Raw genomic sequence first — 25,477 nt, forward strand, 5'->3', positions numbered from 1 at the left:
AGCGCTTTCCAGCTTTTCTTGGAGATAGCAACCAACTGTGCAGCAAGAATATACTCTTTTCATTAAGAGAAAAACTCTGCTACTGATCTGACCAGGTTTTGATTTGTTCCTCCGTGTATCATTATTGCTGGACAGAGGCAATTATTTCAAACAGGCATAAAAACAATTATGTGCTTGGTATGCAAGTCCCAGAAACATCTATTGCTATAATTTTTTTTTCCGCCCATCAGCTTTTACTGTAACAAGACCTTGAGTTAGAGGAAGGGAAAAAAAGAGAAAAAAAATCAATATGAATCACTGAAGGTGTACTACAGGCACACAAAGTGCCAGATTTCACTCGCAGCAGTGTCACACCAATCAAACAAACCACCGCCTATTAAATCCAATCTGCAGTCAACACAATGGTCACTGCTCTGCTTACACTTAATTCTATGAAATCACTCATTTTCATGTGTGAGCTTCAGAATAAGTATATGACCCAAAACATAGTGAAGGTGTCTGTGCACACAGGCAGGACTCTGCAATCAGTAGCAGTGAATCACCAGGTACTTGAAAAGAAAGAACTATGGTGAGAAGTAGAAAATAAAAACCACAGATTTGTAGGGATTATTTTATTCTTGCTAAACCCACTCCATTTTTCAGTAGATCTACTTCAACTTCCCCTGAGTTCTAGATCTTCAATCCAAAATATCACTGTGGAACCCCTACAACCCTCCAGGATGATCCCTTCAAAGTATGAAACACTTACTGCACAGTCAGTAATTGCAACCAACCTATTCATGCAAACACTAATACATGCAATTGCCAGATGCAAAAACATCTCTCATCCATCACTCCAACACTGAGGCACCAGGACAACATGAAGAATTACAATTACATTTCTAGGGTACAATCTGTGACAACTAAAGCATTGGCATAATATTCCAATATTTTATCCAATATTATATATTACAACTGACATATGTGTAGGAGTGAAGGAGTCAACTACAGGTTGATGAGAGTCATAAAAAAGCAGAGACTTGTGTTTTCATTTTTAGTAAGACATTGGCAGGAAATTCTGATTAAAAGCTTTGAACTCTACCTCCTTCAAATTTTTTCCTCTCTTAAAACCCAGGCTTACATTTACCATTGATACACTAATAAAGAGTAGCTCTAAACACAGAGCTAGGTAAGGATCTCTTGCATTCTCTACACTCACATCAGTGTTTTCTGGAGGGCCTGTGTTCTCTCAAGGCCCTGGAAGCCACACAACCATAACTATGCAAGGCTCTGTGCCACACTAAACCTGCCTGCAAACATTCCAGCCAGGAAGCAGTTCCACCCAGCTGGCTTTGCCACAAACCAACACAAGGTGCCAGAGGAAGGCAGCATAGCAAGCAATGTGCTTCTAATGTTACAGCTTATCTCCATGCACAAAACAAGCCACAAATAAAAACTATGTTAATTTTGACTCCTATGCTTGTTTCAGTAGAACATCAGTATCTGAATAATTCCAAGCTCTACTGGAAATGCAGGAAAATCACAAGCCCTTCTGACAAGCAGAACAAAGCAGGGGCTTGGCCATCCAGAGAGGTTTTGAATATGCATGTTCCAAGGGACTCAGCATGAACCTAAGGGCTTAATGCATGGAGAGCCCTTCTCAAAAATTATATCCAAAATGGCATGAAGGAAAAGTTTGAAAGTTAAAACATATTGGGAAGTAAGATCACTTCCATGAATGATAATGTTCTTAAACTTTTAAGATTATTTTCATTCCAGAGGATCCAAATATTAACAACTTGTGATCTACAAAAAGCAAGAATGCAGATACTGTCTTGTTAAGTGACTGCAGCAAAGTTAATACTTCAGGCAGCATTACCTGATCTGGAGATGAAGCAAAGATACAGGTTTCCATTACTGATACTACCATTGCTCTATGCAAAACTGTCAGTGGTAGGATCAGGAAGATGAGTGAATAAGAGATTTTTCCACCCCTGCAAAAGGCTCAGGGTTACTGGCAGAGAACCTGTGTGAGGATTATTTGCAGAATTCATGTCTGTCTCTCATTTCAACACTGTAAGTTTAAAATCAACCTGGAACTTTTTATGCACATCTGCATAAGATATAGAGAGGAAGAGAATGACACTGCAAAGATAAGTATGCATTTTTAATTGAGGAATCAGCTGTTGCTGTTAGTACAGTAACAGAGGTGCATCACACACCCCTGTCCATTTATCTGCTTTCTAACTACAGTATTCAACCACTTAAAGAGCAGGTAAGTACAATTTTTGGTATTCAAATGAGTATATGACTGAGTGAAATAATTCTTATGTTTCTATATGAGTAAGAGCTGCAAATTTACCCTGTACTATAAAAGTAGCTCCCCATTCTGTGAAATAGCTTCTTCTAAATGCAAGTGAGGGATAAGATAATAACAAGCAATTCATATGAAACCCAAGCTGTCTTACAGCCAGTGAACCAACAGCAGACTTTAAAACAAAAGACATATCAAGCCTAATGTCACAAACAAATCCCAGCATAGATAATTATATAGCAACAATGTCATACCCCCAATGACTGCCAGTGAGCACTGAACTTTAATCTTCAGCATCAAAGCACCAGCACTGATTCAACTGATTTAAATGAGTAATTCTTTTAGCTGGAACTAGTAGCAGTCTCTTCTTTGATAGTCAGATCAGCCAACTGAGGAATCACACAAGCTTCACCAGCGTGTTACACCTCCAGTAGTTCCAACTGGAAGGAGCATCCTTTTTTCCTGCCCTAAGCTACAGAGCAGTCCTGCTGTTAAACAGCTTCTGTGTTTCTCCCAAAGCTGCTTGTGCTTCAGCTGCAAATCAATGGCTGCTCTGCATACCTTATATATTACAGGGATTTTTTTTTTTTTTTTTAAGAAAAGGATAGAAGTAAAAAAATTCAGGAATTGATTCAGTACTTCGGTCAATTCCTAACAATAAATTATTGATTTGCCCAATTTTACTATGAAATTACTAGGTTCCTGCAATGCTAGTACTGTAATGTTCCAGCAGTACTCTGGTAAATTCTACACCACCTATTGGTTAGAAAGCAGAAGTAAGGTTTTAAACATATCTGCATTTTATATGGTGATTAAACTTTAATTACAATTATTTTTTACAGTAGACATTAAAGGTTACATTTTTATAAACCAAGAATTTTCACATCATAGGTCTCAGTAAATTACAGGATAAGCACCTTAAGTGATTATGCATGCATGCAAATACTCATACTATTTTTAAAGATATTGGTGCAATTCATTAGATTAGAATAATTTTAATTCCTTTAAAATTTAGTGGTTAAAGTATTTTAGATTTTGAGATGGAAATTTGCCTGTATAACTATTTTAACCTGTATACACACATTTAGACACAACACAGACACTTCATCTTATACAATATTGTATTTTACTAAATGATCAGACAATTGAGTATTTACCTAAGACCAAAATTAGGATGTAAATCTTGAAAACTTTTGCAGGATTACTCATTTTAAACCAAATAAGAGAGAGGACTATCAAAAAATATATTTTCACAACTACCATTTATCAAAAATCTCTTAGGACACCAGGATTTGCATTCATTTGATCACCTCATAGATTACATACATAATTCTACCTTAGAAACTGCAGGAAACCAACAACAAAAAATTGAGAGTAAGTACAGTGGTAATCCAAATCCGTACAGGGATAACTGCTGCTCACTTTAGGAGTTGTCTGCCAGTGGTAAGGTCCTAAGAGGTTAAATCTGTGTACCTGGCTGCATAATTGGTAGGATTTGCCTAAAATTGTGCTAACTATTTGAGCAGAAATAGAGGGCATTGAACAAAGAAGTCATCAATGCAGCTCAGCACTTTGCAGCAGAGGTCCTCCACCCCCAGACCTACACCTCATCCATCCACATCCGACTGGGAACACCTTGGCCTTAGGTAAAGAAAGACTGCCTAAGAGGGAAGTCTGGAGCAAGGGATTTTCCTGAAATAGGGATTTTTCTTCACAACAGTGAGTGGACTGTTTGTGCTAAAAAGGTAACACCAATTTCATGATTATGAACCTGCTTTTAAGTGCATCTCTGAAGACGTCTGCAGTATCAACCTCCACTACTTTAATTCTGCTATTATCTCTTCAACACTTTCTTCCTGTTCTCAGAACACCTAGTGTTATCCAACAGGATCACAACAGCTACATGTACACCATTCTCTGAAAATTATAAGCTCCAGAATAAATTTTTCAGTTACAGAATTATCTATTGCAGCCTAAATAGGTCACTAATCTTACTGAATAAAATCTGTGTACAGGATAAATTTATGGTGTCCCAAGTGGCTCGGAAGCGCTGCATGCCAGGCACTCAACTTCAGCAAGTGGCTACCAAATCCACCACTGCTACCAGAGAATTTGTCAGACATTCACAATGCAGGATTCATAAAGCAACTAAAGATAAAAATACACAAGGTCAGAATTCCCTGAGATGCCCAAGACAGGGGTGTCTCCTGTTCTGTGTGAATGAGCACCGGAGTACTAATAAACATCAGCAGCTTGAAAATCTTCACTGTACCTTTCAAGCTCTGAATGCCCAGCCCATATTTTATATCCTGGCCTTCCACTGATGGTGCTGCTTTAGAGGGTATTTTCCCTCCCCATTTGACTGCTGCCTGACAAGAAGTCATTAACAGCTAATGTACACCACTGTGGCCTCCTTGCAATAGGTTTGCATTAAAGATTTTGCTTCTGCAGATGAAATTCACCAATTGCCACACTCCAGGATGGCTGAAAAACTACACATAAAGTCTCAACAACCCCACCATAAGGATCATACATGGACTTGGACCTCTGGTGAACTTTGGCTGGAAAAAAGAAAATACCTAAACCCACATCTACCCATGACAAAACCAACACTACATTTTTAGTAATGCTGTCTAGTATCAATACAACCAGTGTAACAACTGGACCACAGCTGCAGGGAACAAAGAACCACCAAGTGCTGCAGGCAGGGTCAAGAACTGGTAGCAGCCTTTACAAATTAGAGGACACGCTAATTCTGCTCTGAACAGCTCTTTACACATGTTAAAAACCTGTATCTAATAGCTGCAAAGTATTGTTAGCAGTAGTTCTTTTGCCTGTGCATTTGTTTCAGATGTAGCACACCAGAAAGAAAAGATCATTTGGAAGAACAGAGTTTGAGCATGTGGTTCTCACAGCGTCCCATCCAGCAGCATCTCACCCTGCAGGACTGTGGACAGAGACCAGAACCCACACCCAACCACAAGAGGAACAAAGAGAATGCAGGAGCTTTCAGAGGCAAATGCTGGTTTTGAAAACCTGCATTAATTTTTCATTACATCATCGCTACATATGTACATAAATAGTATGTATATATATATATGATTCAGTGTACTGCTGGAATTAAATAAAAAAATAAATAAAAATCTCAAAGTGCAATGAACAGCAGAATATCACATACCTTATACCAAACTTATTTAACAATTACATTTAGAAATTGATGAAAAAAACCTCAGCAGTGCCACAGCCCAGTAGCTATAGCAACTGCTCAGCTTCTCATAAGAATCAAATAAGATAACCTGCCCTAAAACAGATGCAAAATAGCTGTCACTGCACATGTATGGTTTCAGAGACAGAACACAACCATAATTTTTTTTTTTTACAAATCACAATGCTCCCTTTGACAGAAATCAAAAAGCTACCCTACAGGCAGTGGGTGAGAATTGAGTTTAATTCCTTTACTCTCACTGTTTTAAAAGCTAAATAATTTATCTCAAACCTTAATTGTGCCTTTTAACAAATTAGACTTCACTGGAAATCATTATCTGCCTCCCCCCTTCTTGTTACAATTCAAAGGCAGCATCTGTTAAAGAGCAGAAATGAACTATTTTCCCCTCATTACACAAAGAGCAAAAAGTCATCCCAAGTTCACATTACTTTAGAAGGTAATTTCTGTTCATCAGAACAATTTGGTATGTGTTCACTCCTTCACATCCAGTTTTGCAGGCTAATTTCCTCAAATATTTAGACTTAATTTGGTTTGTAACCATTAACTACGATTACAGAAACCACATGCTTCTCTAGGTTACCATTCTATGCCAGTACTGTTAAAAATACTCTCCGGGTTGTATCTGTTATATTGTAGGATCGTATATTCCTCATAAAGCACTACAGCAAGAAAAACAAACCCCAGCAGTTCCCAGAGCCCCCAGTGGGCTGCTGCACTCTCTGGAGAGCAGGAGAAGCCGTGGCAGCAGCAGGGCAGGACGCTCATCCAGGGAAGGATGGGGATGCAGAGGCAGGATCCCAGCAGGGCCCCATCCCGGGATGGGCTGTGGACCGCCCTGCGCTGCCCACGGCGGCTGTGCCAGCGCGGCGCCAGCCTGGCACAGTGCAGGGACCTGCTCCTCATGAGGCACAGTGCGGGGACCTGCTCCTCATGAGGCACAGCAAAGCCTTCCTGACCCTTCTCAAGGAGCCCTTTTTCCCTCTGCACCTCGGCTGGCTGTACCCTCCACAGAGCCCCACTCTGGAGACGCTGCTCCAGCAGCTTTCTGGGAACAAGGCTGCTCCATTCTGGATTAAACCTCCCTGTGCTACAGTTAACACTGCAGAAAGAGAAGGCACAGACATTAATTTTGTACTGCAAGGGACAAAGTCAAGGCAATTAACAATACTGCAAGCCGGTGTTTAATTTGTGGTCTCATTCACAGCAGAAGAAGGAGTTCTAAACAAGTCAACTGGAAGCAAAAATGTCAGTGGAATTAAAGCTTAATAAAAAACCTCAAAGAATGGCAAAACCAAGAGAGTTTAGGAGAACTACAATAAACAGAAGCATTCTATTTTTTTAACAAAAACTTTTAAAGTGCAAACAGTGGCTTCTTGTTATGGGCTCTTCCCTTATTCTGCTTGTGCTCATAGATAAATGGAACAGATTCTGCAGACAAAGCTTTGTCCTGATTTAAAAGTTTGATAACCCGTCTTTACATCCATCTTTGTACAAGTTTATAGACACTTCAGCATTAAGAAGAAAAAGAATTACAAGAAGTGAGCACAGGTTATACAGAATGCTCTACCTAGTCTAGAAAGCACCTGGATTAATTTTTTGTTTCAGCGAGAGACATCTTTCTTATCTCCTAACAAGCATGTTTACCAGCAGTCACCCAGAAGTCTAAATCTGAGATTTCTGTGCCTTTAACAGAAATAATACAGCTCACTCTGCAAATTCAATTTACTGCTCTGAATTTCAAGATCATTAGTATTTAGGTTTTTAAAAAAAGTTTTAAAAATATCTTAATTTCTCTTCCATATGAATTTAGACTTATTCAATCCTTGACATTCAATCTACAATCCTGTAATAAGGAACTACAAAATAACATAGTGCAGATTGCTTCATCGCTTTGGAAACAAAGTTCAAAGAACAGGCAAGCAAAAACTGAAAGTAAACAGCATTATAATAAGCCATTTCACTCCACTTGTAAGAGTTTGCCTCAGTCACCCAGCAGTTTGGATTCCAGTGCGCAGCTTTCCTCTTACTAAAGCTGCATCCATCACTTCAGCGTGAGGCTTCAGAGTACTGAAAGGTAATCCCCAGCAGATAGAAAAGCAGTAACGCTTCAGTTACTGTTACAACATGTGGAAGCTCCCACCCCATCTTGGATTTTATGAAATGCTTTCATTTGGTTCATCCAATTTAAAGAATCACATGAATGTTTGTTGTTCCTTTGGACAGCTCATTCTATCATGTCAGACAAACACTACATGAGGGACATGAATCTATTTATCAGCATAGAAGCACAAATGTCCAATTACTTGCAACTGATGCTCTCTATGCCCGAATTTTCATGTCCCAGCTATTCCAGTTGGGTCAGCTGGCTGTTAAAAACAAACATTTGATAGGACAGATTGGCATCATTGTCACAGGCAAGTTGGTGTTGATGCTTATCTTAAATTAGACAAAGGCCCTTTCAAAGTCATTGTGGACTTTTAATTAAAATATTAATTTATCTGGACTCAACACACCCATGAAGCCCCCACTGCTGGCATTACAGTTGTGAAACTATCAGAAACCTTCTGGGAGTCTGGTCTTAGCAGAGAAGCAGCTCCAACCTTTGCAAAATTCCAGTGGAAGCAAACAGATTGAGCTTTAATGCTGAATAACTCTCTGACAGCAAGGGTCCAGAAACCCCACGGTTTATAATGAACCATTATCTTCTGAGGATGTATAATTGCTATAATCTGCTCCCATCAGCCAGTGTCTTTTTTGATAGAAATCTGGTACTCTCAAAAAAGGTCTTTTTGTGCCTGGCTGTGTTGTGCCTGGAACAGAGGAATATCTGGGAACTCTGAGGGAGTAGTGCAGCCCCTGATTTACCTCACAGGAGTGGGGGCTGTGCCCTCCGAGCACACATCCAGCAGCCCCAGAGTTTCCATCAGCACCATCTATGTGCACACACAGCTGATGTGTGGGAAATCCAGTGGGCTCCAACAGAGCCCTGGGCAGCAGCAAAGAAGGGGAAGCATGTTTGTAAAAGCAGTGAACATATCTGGGATTTCCAGCTGTCAGGAATTCCATAAACACAGAGGCAAAACCCTCTTCAAGAATGACTTACCACAAGTTTAATTAGATATTTGTTCAAAGTGAATAATGCTGATAACTGCAGCATTTGAGCATTTTCATGCAAAAGTCAGCAAAAACTGCCCTATTTTCATAATGCAAAAAGAAAGAGTCCATTTTATTACCAAGGTTGATATACACTTTCTGCTATATGTAACAGTAAGACTGAGATCAAAAGATAAAGAGGTGGTATATGACTAAAAAGAGGGATTTTCTTTTTTTTCAGGAGCTGGAGGTGGTACATGTTACCCAAGACTTACATAAGGAGTTCCATGTGACTTCGTGGCTGTTGCAGTAAAACCCTGCAACCAAATCTGGTTTGAGATAACTTCAAACATTAGCTCTGTATTTGGAACTTTTCAACTACACGTCAAATAAAACAGACTTAATTTAATTGGCATTGAGTGAACACAGGAAGCAACTTCATTTCCCACTCAGATTCTCAACTATCTTTGGCAGTTTTTGAAGTTCCCTTCTCTTTAAGAGAAGCATTAGGATTCAGTGACCTGCACTCTGGGAAAACTGTGGGTAGGTTTCCACTTAAACACACGAATCATTTCAAAGCATTTATAATTTTACTTTCCACTTCAGTTTTCCCAGGGGCAGGAGAAAAGGGGATTTTAAGACAAAACTATGCATCCATAATGCTAAATGGATTCAGCATATTAAACTGTAGTGAAGTTTCAGCTGAAATAAAGATGCACAGCTATAAATATTAAAAGTCTTTAAAGACCTTTGTGCAATCTTCAAAGATCCTTGTATCCAGAATTTGTATGGACTTCTGCAAATCATGATTTGGCTCTCCAGTCTTCTGCAGGCAGCTTTACAGGAAAAAAAAAATTATTATATATGTCTCAGGAGCATTGGCAGAAAGAGGATTAATCTTGATCAAATATGTTTTTTCCATCCCGCACTTAACACTCCTCAATCACTGTCAACAATATTGCAATTGATCTAATTTCATGTCAGTTACTCCAACTATTTTTCAAAGATTTTTTCATATATACTTCCTCAAGTGGAAATGTGGGCAAGCTAGTCTTTGGTTGTTTTTTTTAATGTCAAAGAACACATGATATCAAGCATTCACACTCATGATCAATTTTATCACCCCAAGACACAGATGAGAAGAAAACCACAAAATATTTATTCCTGATCCCCTTTCTTTCCCTTTCTTTAACTTCTCATAAGTGTTGCAACAGTTGTCTTTATGAAAGCATTGGAATCTTCAACCATGACAAATGGCCACAGACTTGCACCTCGAAATCACTTTTGGAAAGTTTTACAGTTAATGAGTTTATAACAAAATCTCAATTACATGAGCAAAAAAGTAGCATCTTTTGCATATTCAGATTCTAATGACAGGCATACAAGAAGAGGAGGTCACACCTAGGTACATTTGATCTGATATATTTTCACAAAATGGGGAAATTTTAAGATTACTTTTCTTTAAATATACAGCTCAACCAACCAAGTACAAGGACACTTAAATTTTTAACATATTTTTCATATGGAGTACTTAATCTGATTGAAATCTTCACAATTTACCAAGGAGATTATTTTCTGCAAAACTTAATCTATTTATCAGTCAAAGATGATTTCTAGAAACTTGAAAGATAACCAGGCCCTGTAATTTTACAATAACATATTTTAACATATTCTACAGCTAAAGACAGATTCTCTTATGCTTCATGTTAAAAATAGATTTGTTTGATATTAATCTTTCAGCTGTACTACAGCACCAATTGTGCTGCTGACCTTGCCATTATTACAATAACGTGTCAGTCCTTGGACTTTCTCCCTGCTGAGAGTCCAACTGTGTACACTGGTTTGTTCAAAACATATTGCTGAGAGGAAAAAAAACACACTTTTCCCTCCATGAGATAATAAATAAATGTAATCCAGAGCAATCATTCAATTGTCTGAACAGCATTTCTTCTAGGGACACACTATGTAGTATTAAATTTTCAGGCAATTAACATCAGGCATTGGTTGTACCTTCAGCAAATCCTACACAGTTTTTTATCCTTACAACAGGCAAGGACTTGGCACAGTCTTCTCTCCTTGCTCAGTACAGCCTCTCTCTTAGACAAGCAGATGCATCTTCATAATACACCAGTTTATGTTGTTAAACGTATTTGTTTCATTATAGCCAGACTGTAATTTTTCTCCCCAAAATAAACAGTTTAAAATATTCAAGTTTAGATCAAAAGACCAACTGCAAATTCTCCAGTCACTTGTGGAATATTATCTACCTTAAAAGAACTTTTCATTGCAAATGGTATTGAAAACATTTTAAAATGGTTTGACACATCATTTACCCAGTTTTTATAGACGAGGAGAAGTTTTCAAGATTCTGTCCAGAAACCACTGCTCTTGGACAAGTACTCATTAACAGCTGGAAGTCTGAGGAATGAGTTCATTAAGAAAATGATTCCACAGCAGAACTAAACAGGGCTGGGTTTAATGTGATATCTACTGCACATGTCACAGTAAAGCCTACATGTGCTAATCAAATCCTCTCCTTAAACAGTATCAAAACACAGAAAGGATGTTTACACCATGCATATTGTGCTTTCTTATTTGTGTTCCTTAGAGGAAGGAATTCATGCTTTTTTAAGACTCTAGAGTTTCTTAAACGAAAGATGGACTTATATCTCTGGTTAATTTTCTGAATATGTCCTATTACTATGTGAAAGTAAATCTTCTCTGTAAGGAAGATAAATAAATCTTAACAGTTGAATCTGCAAATCAATTTCTTGATGTCAGCAGCTCTGTCATGTCAATAAATACAGCACTAAGCCAGGAGCAATGACTATTAGCCATCTCTGCTGTCACTTACTTGAGTATAGCTACGTAACTTGCCTAAAAACCATCAGGCAAGATTTACACTCAGTAGTCAAGAACAAAAAGGACCTAATTTATCACAGCTGTCATCAGGTAAATGAGGAGAATCCAGCATATCTGGAACAAAAAAAAAACCCTACCAAAATAAAACAGAGAAACATTCCCTTTTTAATCACAGGAATACAATCTGTAATCTTAAAAACTTTAAGTAAAGTGGCCAGCAAATGTTGAGAAAATAACTTAAAATTCTGAATTGCTGAGGTGATTTGATGAAAGCTTACTATTTTTCTCTGAATTAATATAGTTAAACACAGCTGCTGGCTCTCAGCTGTGCTCAAATGGATGAGTTCCAAGAGATTGCTGTCATCCCACCAATGAAACCAGGCATCCCACCTCTGGCAATACAGACCATTGTGATGTTCATGACAGGATGTGAACTATTTCCACAGCATCATGTCAATGGGGTTTAGCAGGGACGTGTCAAAGTCTCACACTGAAACTTAGCATCTGTCAGAAAAAAACTTTTGTATTTTAATCTCCTGTGGCAAATTAAGAGTTAATACATATTCTGCAAGAAAGCCCCAAAACTGAAAAATAATCCATTTTAAAAAGCCTTAATCTGTCAGCAGCAGGCAAAGTCAAAATTCATTTTCATCTAAAATGTCTCTCAGATTCTGTAAGTACCATACTATGCACATAAGCTATAGTACCTGTCACATCAAGAGCCGATATTAATATTCATGCAATTCCTTACTTTTATGTTCCAGTGGTGTTGCCTTGAAGGCAGATGGATTAAAACACATCGGTATCTTGAATAAAGCTTTCTCCACAGGCAGAGGGTAGTACCACTATTTAGTACGTGGTGCTAAAGCAACATGCTACGTCCTACAGAGAAGATAAAGATGCTGAGCCAATGCTGTGGGTCTCATAATTTATGTGTACAAAGAAAAGCTCAGCATAGTGCTCACTATTGTGACAAGTTCTTTTGAATTTGATGCAATCCTCTGGAAGTGTTAGCAGCATGCTCACTCCAAGCACAGAGCACTACTGTAGACACCTGATACCATGAAATACTGAAATGGAAAGATGAAAAGAATAGGGGCAAACATAGTGTGCTAAGAAAAAGCTGTCTTCCAAGACATGCATAAATGCTATAAATATATGTGCATTTCCGAAGTTGTATAATCAGACATCTAATTCTTCCATAAATGCAGGCTTAGCAGGACTTGCAAGAGGGGCGCAAATCAAGTTTTTTTAAAAAGAAGGCACTCAATAAGAATACTTTAAAAGTTTTGGGCATTTGCATCTGAAAATTAAGAGATGAGTAGGCCAGGCTTCTTCTCTTTTTGGTACTTAAAGCAGAACACCAATAGCTGATAAAGTAAATTGAAATTGAATGGTTTTAACCATTATAAAGCTATACTTCAGATGGGGGAAACCTGAAACAGAAGTGCACAGAAGAGAGACCAATAAGCTCCGAAGAACATCTGGTAAGGAGAAGGAAATGCCCCTCTGAAGAAACCAGAGTTTCTGGGTTCTGTCTCAGATAACTCACTTTCAAGTTAATGAGTGTGCCAGAAAAGATGGAGATGCAGCAAGACACCTAAGGGACTGCTCCAGGGTACAATCAAATTGAGACTGGCTTATGAATATACAGAGAGTAAACTTCTTCTTTCTACAATCCATACACATTACTGAATAATTCCAATGATTTCATGCTTGTACAGCTCTCTCCAGGATCTGAATTGTTAATGTTAAGGAGAAAAAAGCCCTAACTTTGACTGCCAGATGAATGGGTCATGCCTCACTGATACCCTCGGTACTCCTGACAATCCGCCCGTTCTGTCTACCTGCTCCTTCAAGAAATATTTCCTCCAAGTCGAATGCAGCCAGGTATTCAAGTCAGCTCTCTATTTCACAAAGATAACTGTCCATCTGCTCAGGCAGCTGAGTAACCTGACTGTAATACCTGCTACAGATGCAGTTTGATTGTTACAACACCAAAGAGTGCGACAAAGGATCTCTGCTAGTGCTATTCCAACCACACATCTGAGCAATGACATTTATACTCAGAATGATAATTTCAGACTGGCGAACCAGCGTCCCACCAGTATCAGAAGAACTCAAATAAATCCATGCAACTTGCAGCAAAACCAGATTGAATTTCTCTACCAGATTGTTCCGTGTGTTTTCAGGTTAGAAGTGCCACTTTACTTTCCCAGGATGAGAAGGCCCAGGTTATTGAACAGTGTCTAACTCAGAGGAGCAGAGCTCCTTATCACAACTGCTCCCTCCACACAAATCAAAGTGAAGCCCTGTCAGTACAAGCCCGAGACACGTCAGCACTGTGTCAGGATTTCACTCCAGTGCTGGCTGGCAGCCACCACACCAGAATGGAAAACATGCAAAACCTTTTTATTCTAGTAATACCATTGTGGACTCTTCCTGGTACACAAACATCCAACTAATTATGGCTACAGCACACAACAACAATGAAAGGCAATTTACAGAGTTGTTTTATTTATCCTTAAATTCCTCAGTTTATTTGGAAAGGAAATTGGAATTTATATTGTCAGCTACATTTTCTAAAAATAGTACTTTGCATCAAGTGTGTTCTGTATATTAAATAAACACATGTTCGAGTTACTTTTAATTGATTCTCTCTTCAGGGGCCAAAGACTTCTTTTTAGAAAGCAGAATTGTATAGATAAAATGCATACAGAAAGATTATGCTATTTGTAGAGTTAAAGGCTGGAGTAACCTTTAAACATCTATTATTAAAAAGTATGTAACTTTCAGCAATTTTCCACCATGTACTACAATGAACTGGCAAAATCAGAACACCTGTCCTATAAAAACATAATTTAAAATAAATTTATACTTTAATATCCTACCTTCTTGTGAGCTAAATGGAATAGAAGTAGTGTCAATATTCTTACTTTGAATGAAAAAAAGTTTGCTCCATGTAACATGGAAGTATTTTATGATGCAATAATACCAACTTAAGAAGCAGTCATTGCAGTTTTAGACTGAGAAATTCAGTGAACTGGTGCCATTTAAGTGGGATAATTAATTGAATACCTAAATCATATCTGTTATTACTGGAACTAGAGTACATGCCTGGAGTCAGATACATTAATAAAGGAACATTCTTACACAAGTACAAGAATATCAAACCCAGAGTGGTTACATATACCCTATACGCACCCTCCCAAGACAGAACTGCTTCCAAAATCTGGATTGAGCGAATTGACATAGAACCATAAAGCAACACTTGAAATGTCTTCATGTAACTTCTCAAGTTTACACAAGCACAAATGTGAAAGTAGAACTTGTTCCTTAGACCTTACCAAGACAAGAAAATATTCCCAGAAGATTTCTTACAGCGTAGGGCTGGATGCCTGCTCTGGCAAAACATTATCTTGCTGCCACTGTAACTTCCACCAGGGATTTCACTCCCCTAACTGGGATACACAAGCAAGGCACATCCTTCCTGCTCACTCAGTACAGCAATTCCTTTGTTCAGCTGAAGGGTCCTTACCCTACCAGCCACATCCAGGAATCCTAATCCCAGCCAGGAGGAAGCACAGCTATGCAAAGGGTGAGTGCAAACAGAGGTATCTGCACTGCCCATCCAGCCCCAGCCTCCAGCAGCCAAAGCACAGCAGCCAACCTCTGCCACCTGCTCAGGACAGACACAGGCACACCTCAGAAGATGCAAGAATTCCCCTGGTTCCTGCTGAGAGGGGAGGGGAGGCCTAATTGCTGGTGCAAAAACACCCTGAGGCTTTGTTCCCAGCACCTTGCCCTGAGCAAGAGCAAGCCCTGCATAGCAAGTAATTAATGCCCTAAGGAAAACTGCAGTGGACTCCATCACAGCTCTGCCCTGCATTTCCCTCATTAACACCAACCTCCACTGACTTTCAGGGAATGAATAAGTAGTTCCAATATTCATGTTTGTAAGAGACAAGGAACCAATAGAAAATTCTCAATTATGCCTGGCTAGACATAAAGAAGAACTGCCCAGATAAACTAAGATCCAGGTCATCTAGCCAAGGTAATATGCTTTTGGATTCCAACATTATGGAACTGTCTGCTTGAAAGAGTCCGTTTGAAAAGCCAAATGGCAATTATTTCAACTAAGTTTCACAGAAAACAATTCAAACACTTATATTTGCATTGGATTACAGCTCCTTCAAAAACTGAGGAACGATTTGACATATGCAGTTCTAACAAATCACTAACAACTAATATGGATACTGTGCAAAGTGGGTGTTTAAAAAAAAAAGACCAAAGCCCGAGTTTTACTGGTTCACAAAGTTTTCTGAGAACTGTAAACCACATTAAGATGAAAGCAACCAAAGAGCTTTCAGTATCTTCAATACAATACATAAAATAAGATTAGCTAGATCTCAACTGCTCAATGAGGCAAATACACACAACAGTGTTTATGCGTTTATGTACTCATGGGTTGACACAGGGACTCCTAGGTTAGGTCTGGTCCAGTGACAGCAGATGAAAGATTAAATCACGAACACATAACACACTTGTACTGAAGGGAAACCACATGCAGTGGTCTGAGTAATTTCTCTTTATAAGCTGCTACTTCAGTTTAAGCATAAGGAGCTATAAAGTTACAGACTATGGCAAATATAAAATCATATATGAATATTTCTAACCAAAGTAAGTTGTTATTACAGTAAAAATGAAAGATGAAGATATTTTCTACAAAAGCTTTTATACTACTTGGCTTCTTTGCTACTTAGCAATATTGTTCAGGAAAGATCAACAAACAAAAAAAGTGCCTGCAACATGTACAATTATGTGTCTTATTGAAAAATGTTAACTCCACTGCAGCTGTGAGCACATCCAAAGCATTTATTACATAACAAATCCCTCCCTTCTGTTACATAACAAATCCCTGAATCCCAATCACATTAGTTACGTACTATGCATATTTTTTCCACATAACTGCACACCTGACATTTGAAAAATCTGGCTGAACATTTCTATATTATAGCCCTCTTGATTAAAAAATACATAGTGCACTTTACATTAAAAAATTCACTTCTGTTTCCTCACTCCCTATTTTTTGCTATGTCTAAGTTAAATTCACTTCCATATCTGCTGTGTAGAGTAAGTCATTTATGACATTCATATATACATGCTTGCATATGTACATAATTAATGCATTCTAGAGACAAAAGTTGTAGCCTAGAAGCACTTATGAATCTCCTGAAACAGTGAGCTAATTACAAACATTACATATGTAAAAATAAGCACACACATACACTTTAACCCTGTCAGATACCTTTATAAATGATGAGTACCAAGAGGCCCATCCTTTCCTGATGTTTACCCAGTACCACTTCCTACTATTTCTTTTTCAGAATCTAATACTCAGAATCTAAGACTAATACTCAAAAATATATATTTTAATGTCATTTAAAGGGCATGACCTGATCCTCAGTGTCATCTAGGATAGGAATACACACTGGTGCTCTTTTAAAAGGAAGAAAAACTGGGTTTGGAAATAATGTCATAAATGATGTCACAAAGTCATAATCAGAGCACCAGCTTCAATAACATCCCAGGCACCACAAAATTGGATCTCGTGAATCACACTGTAGCTTACTGCATAATCAGATCATCATGCATCAAAATCATGTAATATAAACTTAGGCCATAACTTAAGAACTGCGGCAGGTCCCCTTGACCAGCAGCCAGTGTGACCTTCAGAACAGGTCTGAAGAGACAGACACACAAACCAATTCCTGAAGCAGGTGGCTATAAAAAGACAAAGAGAACACTGTAAATTGAAACACTAACTTATGCAAGAACACTTTATATTTAAAACATCATTAAGTTGATTTCTTTATTCAACAAGAAAAACTAATACCTGATTTGCTTTTCTTTCCTGTGAAATGTAATAAACACACACATACATTCCTGAAGAAAATTATAAAGCAGGTAAAGGAAAAAGCAAGGTGCTAATTACAGGTTGAGAGACTCAAGTTTTTATACACAACCACAAAACTCCAGTAATTAAACCCCAGCACTGCCATATCAGTCAAGATCGAAGAATAGTCAAAGCTGTTTGCAAAGTTATGTTCCATGTACTGTTACTCATAGCCATGGTTGGGATAGCAGAGCCTCACATCTCTCTGTTGGGGACACAGTGGTTGAGATAGAGATACATATTTATAAACCAGCCAGCTTTTACAAGCAGCTACCACATCTGAGGGCTTCTGTCAGGAAGCTAATGAGCACCTATTTTAAGTCAGTAAAAATCCTTCCTTATCAATGGCCTACAGCTTATTGTATTGTGCCTGAGTATTCAGAGATTGGTTTCCTCCTTCTCTGCCCTCATGCACACCCAAAGAAGGCAGCATGTTCAACTAAGGCATAAAATAAAGCTGAAAATGCCTACAATTCCCTGAAGGAGCAGAAAGATAACAGCACAAACTGAGTTTTGTCCAACTCAGGAACAAAAGATGTGCTTGAATTAAAATATCCCATTCAAACACTGTTAAACTTCAGGAAAGTTTCAGTCGTATCCCCACAACTTCAATGTAGTCAGTGGCCTTATGATTTAAACATGATTTAATTCTAAGATCTGCTTATCTGCAGACAGCTTCAAAGTAGTGGAAAATCGGTAATTTAATACTACTTTAAAAAAGAGACAAATTTGCCTCTAAAGTCATTGCGTAATCCAGTACTCAAAAAAGGAAGAGAAATCACACTTCTGTTACATAATTAAAACAATACCATAAGCTAATTTCTCTGTGATTTTAATGTGACACTAGTATAGGATCTAAGAAGCAGGCATTCAGAAACATGACATTCTTAACAGAGCCCTTTCCTCAGGCCTTCAGAGTTTATTTTTATGTAAATCTGCAAAGAAAACTAAGCCCTAATGTACACATGGGAAAAAAGGCAAAGACTGAACTAAATCTGTAAAATGTAAAATGTGTGTAGCAGAGAAGTGATTACAAGTTTTAGCTGGTAGCAAATACAGCAAACAAAATAATGAAGCAACCTGGATGTTAACCTTAAATTTGCACTGATTATAGGAGGCGTATTTTTCTAAATACCTCTATGGCTAAATATAAATTGTACTTCTTTATTTTAGGATGTGAGGATTCTGTTAATTGTCCTCTCTAAAGGTAATATTATAAAGCCAAGTTACGTTAGAGTAGGACTGGTACACTGCAAGATAATTTTAACACCATCCTGTAGCTAAATTTGTTTCTTATACGCAAGTCTAAATCACCAACTCTCTGAAAGAAATGGACAGAACAGTGCATGGAAAGAGCAGAAAAAAGTGGCCTTCCAAAGAATACCAAATGAAAGCAATTTATATGACCTAAGGCAAAAAGTTTATAGATCTTGTTATTAACAAGAAAAAAAAAACTTACAAATTTAAATTGGTAACACAAAGTACTAAATTTAAGAATATTAATCCACTTTTGAACAGTAGCCTTTCAGAGATTGTGATAAGGGGAGACAGGCATACAATTGCTGCCCAACAATAGTAAAAAGGAACTACAGCTTTAGGACAGAATACAGAGGCTATATTTTGAATTTAAACTCAGAACACGTAAGCTACCCTTTGAACCCTGCCAATCTCAAAACCACTGTTGCTGTATCAAATTCCAACAGAAAATTACAGTAAAAATATTTTTATCATATACCACTTGCACAGACAAGGATTGCCAGTATCTATAAACTTAAATCCATAAAATCTTTAAAATATTATTAAAGCCATCACTACTATCCCTTTTCATATTTCTCTCCTGTTTAAAAAAAGTGTCATTAAAGACTCATATAGTAAAAATGAAATGTGGAAGGCTGCAGGAAATCAATAGAGAAGCGAGGGGTAGAATACAGACCTCTTGGCTCTGAAATCACTAGACCATGGCTCTGATTTCAGCAAGTAATGCTGTGTACTCCCAGCGAGTCATTCAGCTTTAAATGAAAACCCCAAACATTTGTAGAACCCTCGGGCAGCCCAGCTCCTGCACAGCACATTCCAAGGCTCCCGCAGCAGTGTGACAAACACCTTCTAGGAGCAGAAGTGGAACAGGATGCACACACACTGCAGGAATAAAAGGGTGGCCTGAACACAGGAAAACTCCAAAGCTCACAGTGCCTGGACGGCAGCTCAGTCACAGCAAGGGGATGCACATCTCAGTGTAATGCCAGACAGTGCCCCAAGACCCACGCTAAATCTTACAGATGCCAAGACTTGTCTGTTCAGCCCTCATTTCCTAAACACACCATCTCACACCTTCCCACGAATCTCTCTCTGTTTGGAAGGCCCCCACACCATCAGCCTTAGCAGTTTTGGGGCACAGGGGGCTCAGACAGAATCTGTCACTGTTCTCAGTCACTGCTAAGTCATGGTAGCCAGAAGCTGTGAGCCCTTCAAGAGTGAAGCCCTGTGAACAGGCAGCTTCAGAAAGCAGATGCAAAAGACCCCATCTTGCTCCTCAGTAAAAACTCTACCTTTGCAAAGTCTTCAGTTATCACTAGTCCAAAAAAAGGCATTTAAAGGCTCTTAAATCAGAACTTTTATCAGATGTGCTTAATGACATAGTTGCAGTAATTCCTTTCTGAATTGCCTCTTCACTAAGACAAATCAGACTTTATCTAGTTTTAAAAGTTCTGCTGATAACTTTGGTGATTTACAAGCACCCGAGGTAAGACATGTTAATTGGGTATCATCCAGAAGACCAAAGTTTAAAACACCTTGAATATATAACACTAGGTGGACATTATAATGAAAAGCTGGACAGGCAGCTGTTCCTTTTCTCCCACTCTACTACAGTCTACAGTTACACACTAAATATATAAAATCTAAGTGCATCATAAAATCTCAATGTCTGCTCCAATAAAGCCTTTCCTGTAAGAGGATTTTAGCTGACCATATGAAAGTGGCAAAGACTGCAGAAGGCATTGAAACTAGGTAAAACTCTTGAAACGAGATAAAACCTACCATGCTGCAAATCAGTTTACACCAAAGTAAGTAAACTGGAATCTAAAGGTAGATACAGCTTGATTATATCTTCAAACAATTTAAATTAACAAATTCTGTAACTTATCACATCTTGGGCATCTGTGATAATCCTGAAGCTCCAGCATTCCTGTTAGGTACCATTTACACAGACCAAGGGTTGTTTAGAATGGAACTGCAGCACATTCTCATTGTCTCTGTTCAGTTACACTAATCTGGCTGCTTCTCTTCTTTCTTTGAGAATAATAAGAGAGAAAATGCAGGACCAAATAACAAACAAAGTTCTGATGAGGTTTTCTGCATTTGGTATTTTTCCTTCCTTTTTTAAGTAGATTTACTTTAAGAACATGTAAGAGAGATTAATGATGCATCGGTAATAATATTTTACTTTTCCATGTGATTAACTCTGATTATCTTATTTTGGACAATAGGTTGTATTACCCACAAAAAGCAGAACCTTGAAACTCAATGCAGACATTGTATTACTATCATTTCTTCAGGAAAATCTATACTAGCACCAGAAAAGGGCCATTGTTTCCTGAGATGGGGGAAGAGGAGAAAAGCAAGAGGAGGATTGATCAAAAGCAAAAAGTATCCAAGAAAAAAGAACATTATCTGAGAAAAATTAACTACACACAACATTGGTACCAAATGGGGTTGGAGGGGGATATTGTAGTAGTTGAAAACTAAACAATTTCCTCAAGTTTTAGAGCAAGAAAAAATGATTATTCCCTGAAATTTGAGGATTATTCTCCCTAAGAAACTGTCAATTAGCATAACTTTGAGCCCAGCAAAACTCTTCCTGACAACCAGATGTAACTATGGCAACAAGATCCAGGAACCTACAATAAATATGATACAGTGTCAATAACCCAGACTTTTTCATGTAAATTGATAAAGCACCAGGAAGACAGAAGACCATTTCCAATGGTTTAGATTTAATTTTTAGATCTCTTAAATTCTAGGAATGTTAGCAAATGCCAATGACTAATAAAATGAAGAGAAAACCAAAAGAAAAGAAAACAACATATCTCTCATGGAAGATCTATTTAGAATTTAAGAAAGAATAAGACCACATTTGTGGATTTTTGCCATTAAAACTGTGAAGTTCTATATACAGCTCTAATCTCTACTAAAGTTCTGTAAATAGGTTTGAAATTGTTTCAGAACACCTACTCATTTAATAAATGACATTTTTCTAGTGGAATTAAGTCAATTTTAAAAATAAAGAGAACCAAATTTTCTTATTTGGCTACATCTCCCAGAGCATCTGTAATGTATGGGATTTTCATATATGGGAACATTAAGTCAGAGCTTTATACAACAACATTTACAACTGTGAATCACTACTTAAACATAAAATTAAGTTCTCTCCTCCATTCAGCATAGTATGGGAACTTCACGGAGAAGCAGAAGACTCTTCCTTCCCCCCAGATTAGAAATCACTGATAGGTGGCACAACAAATACATCATCAAGAAGATATCCATATCCTAGAAAATATAAAAAATGATGGCTTCCTATTACCTAAAGCCTCCCATCTCTGAAAACTAAAACAACATACTGTAAGTGCACAAGTCATTCAAAGTGTTGGCAAAAAGTTACGCCCCATACCAGGAAACAGAATAATGTTGTGGGATTCAACACAGGGATACGTGAGAAACATTATTTCTGCGTGAGGGAAAAATTATGAGGAAACTGGAGTGAAATGGAGAGGGAGAAGAGTCTTATAGAAAAGTGAAAATGGAAGACAAAAATTCAAGGAAAAAAGGGATTGAGAATGGAATGACAAATCCTACACAAGATGCAGACATGACACCAGGGAAATGAAGGCTCATTACAAACAGGAGTGCAGTGAGCTGAAAAGCTGTAAAGTCACTGCCCACTGAAAGGATCCTAATCCCAGCGCCATTTCTGCCTCCCTGTATCTCCTTCCACTTGTGCCTAGCTATGAATAGCTTACTCCCTCCTATCCCAATATAAATAGCTCCAAGCTGCAGCACTAAATCCCAGCAAGAGCTTGAGACACATGTTGGCCTGGGGTATTGAATGAAGAAAACAAAGATGATTCCCTTTCTATAAAGATGAGTCTTCAGGAGGGCAGACAGTCACTTTTTACCCTCTTGAACTTGCTAAAGCCTTTGTGCATTCACTAACCTACTAAAAGGAACCATTAGAGTTGCGTATTATCTCAAATTAATTGCTGCACTATTCCCTTAAGTCAAATATTCCTTTAGGGTATGAATTGCTTGATGCAAGACTAAGCATGCAGAACACGCTGTCTTAGTATCAGCCATTGATGATGCATATTTTCATAGACAAAATAAAAGGTGCTAAAAATTATTTTAAATTATAATTTAAAAACTTCTTCCACTGAGACCCTTGCATTAGATCTGAAAAACCTCACATTTGCTGAAATATATACAGTTTATAATTTTTACATTTCTTGCTATTCAGTGACCTATTTTCTTATAGTGAAACAGATCAGCCATTACTGAAAGCACATTTGTACCCATGTTCAGCTCATTTGTGTTGGTTCTGCAGCCACAACATCCTGGACCATGCCCTCATCAGATCTCAGCCTGAGGGGCTTCAGTTTCACTGCACACTCAGATACACATTCACTAAGTTGCCTTGGGAATTCAGGTGTCCTTCCCCCCTCTAGCATGAGCCATCCCACAAAGTCAATGCTCCCTACATTCTAGTCCCCAAAGATCCCACTGCACAAATGACAAACGAACCACCTCCTAAAACAGTAATACACAACAAACAAAAAAAGCCCCAACAGCAACACCTCCCCCCAACCCATGTCTGAGCTAAAATACCCTGCGTAAAACTACTGAGAGAAAAGTAAAGTGAAGACATTACACTATTTCATTTTATGTCCTAACTCAGGCAGTGTGAATAATTGATTTCTTGGTTCAGCAGATTGAACTGAATTTGAAATATCTCCTTTTCTTACTCAAACTCTCTCAAAATTTCATTTTGACATGACCTATTCCATTTCAGACTTGCAACAAAAGCTGTGAAATGAAGGCCAGATTCACAAAAAAGAGAGGAGAAAGAGGAGCTCCCCTTGATGGCAAAGCTCTGGGGGGCTCCTCCTTCTGTGCCTGTGACTTGGAGCAGCAGCCAAGCCAAGGCAGCAGCTCCCTCGTGGTGACAGGAGCTGTCCCAACCTCCCTTCCTGGGCTCCTGCTGTCAAACATGAGCAGCACTGAAAGAAGAGAGAGCTTTTTGGGTGCACTGCCCAATGGGTTAGACTAGATCTACCACAAAACTGAGCATTCAAAGTGAACCTTCTCCAGTGATGGGACCAAAGCACACCTATCTTCAAAGCAAGCAGCAAGACAACCTTCTGAACTCAATTCTCCTGACACACAAATCTATTCTGCAGCTAACTCAGAAGACTGCAAGCAAGCTAGGACATTTCAAATATTTTGGAAGAAAGCAAGAGAAAAGAAACTGAGAGTGCCTGGGCCAGCAAACCCTGCAGTAAGAACCTGCCTGAGATGGAAGAGGGATGATTTACAACCAGTGCTGAATTGGGTTTCCCACTCCCCAGGCCCTGATCAGCACATGTTGGGATGAAGGGAAAGGATGCCTCATTTTCTCTGGTTTGTAAATCTCAGTATGCTTATAGATTAATCTATTCAACTTTTTTTTTTTTTGCTAATAGCTAATGCCAAAACATTCCCTGCATTCTTGTATAGTAGTAACATCCTGTGTATTAAGCATCATTCCTGCCCAGCATTTCGCTCTCATATCCATAGGAATGAGAGCCATAAAGCCAGATCCTGTGTTTTTGGCCATGCTACACTTTGCAGCAAGAAATGAAAATGCAGGAATAGTCAGTTCTCATACGGAGGAGGAAAGAGGAACCAGGATAAAGCAGGAACATGAGAACAGTAATTCAAAACTTCCTGCTTTGCCCAGATGCTAAGGCAGGTGACAGCTGACAGGGCAGCTGACAAACACCAGGCTATATGAAACAGTTATGATGTATTTCAAACTTGGTCATAGGGCTTCTGAGTTCTCCCACAACTTCTTGAATCTGTTTTTGTTATTAAATGATTAATCATATTAAAGGGAAGAAAGAGAAAGCACATTTCATTAAAGGATTGCTGAATGAATGGAAATACCCACTGGAGTCCCTAAAAATACCTGAATGCTTATATACTCATAATCTTAAACTGCAGGACTTGTGCTCCAAACTTTTTGAGACAATAACTTTATTACTTAAATAACATCTCTGTTCCTCCTAAGACAAATGATTCATCCAAGGTCACAAACAGTTCATGCCTCTTGACAACAGATTACACTTGAGAGAGTTCACGTGTCTAAACTTAAAGGTGAACTCTGCCTCAGAACAAGGTGCTGCAGCATTACCAAGAGACAAGACACAGACTATCACTGACTGATGGTCTCTGGCTCCAGGTATCAGAAGCATTTTGTACATCCTTCTCTTAAAGTGCCACACCCCAACCCTCCCACCTTTCACTCAATATATGCAGCTTGTCATGAGATCTAATCTCTGTAGCACAGTACAAGTCTGTTAAAAACAATTAAGTTTTTGAGAACTTGCAATTAATACAGATCCTTTTTCTCAGTATATATGGAGAGAAATAAGCTGTTTCTAACGAAGAATAACAACTGTAAAACCAAAAACTGTTCCACACTTGTTCCGGGTTTTTATTCACGATGCTGAACTTGTTTACCCACACCCTAAAAGAGTTCAGACAAAGAATGTAGTTTTCCTTTATACATTGCTACTTCTCCTTAATTTCTAAAGAAACTCCTTCAACAATAGCTTATGAACACTGAAGAGAAGTATTATCAGGTTTTGCCAAATTAGATACTGAATTTATTAATAATTTACTGGAACTTTTAGCAGCATGGTTAAAAATATCTCCTGTCAGATCTTAATCCACATCAGATGCTGTGGTAATTATCCTAAGAATCTATATCTTTATAATAAAACCAAAATAACCA

At 38.3% G+C, this 25,477-nt stretch overlaps 1 protein-coding gene across 34 annotated transcripts in view; it reads right to left on the minus strand.

Annotated features, from left to right (window-relative positions):
• Positions 1 to 25,477, minus strand: part of ARVCF (ARVCF delta catenin family member) — a 245,958-nt gene that overhangs the window by 188,180 nt on the left and 32,301 nt on the right. The window contains exon 1 of one of the 34 annotated variants that reach the window (XM_072936290.1): positions 9,361 to 11,364. The exons of the other annotated variants lie outside the window; for them this stretch is intronic. The gene's annotated coding sequence lies outside the window, so the exon portion shown is untranslated. Of the gene's footprint in view, positions 1 to 9,360; positions 11,365 to 25,477 lie in introns of those variants that run through there. 34 annotated transcript variants of the gene reach the window in all.

This window comes from Taeniopygia guttata, chromosome 15 (assembly GCF_048771995.1).
Source record: "Taeniopygia guttata chromosome 15, bTaeGut7.mat, whole genome shotgun sequence".
NCBI classification, from domain to species: Eukaryota; Metazoa; Chordata; class Aves; order Passeriformes; family Estrildidae; genus Taeniopygia; species Taeniopygia guttata.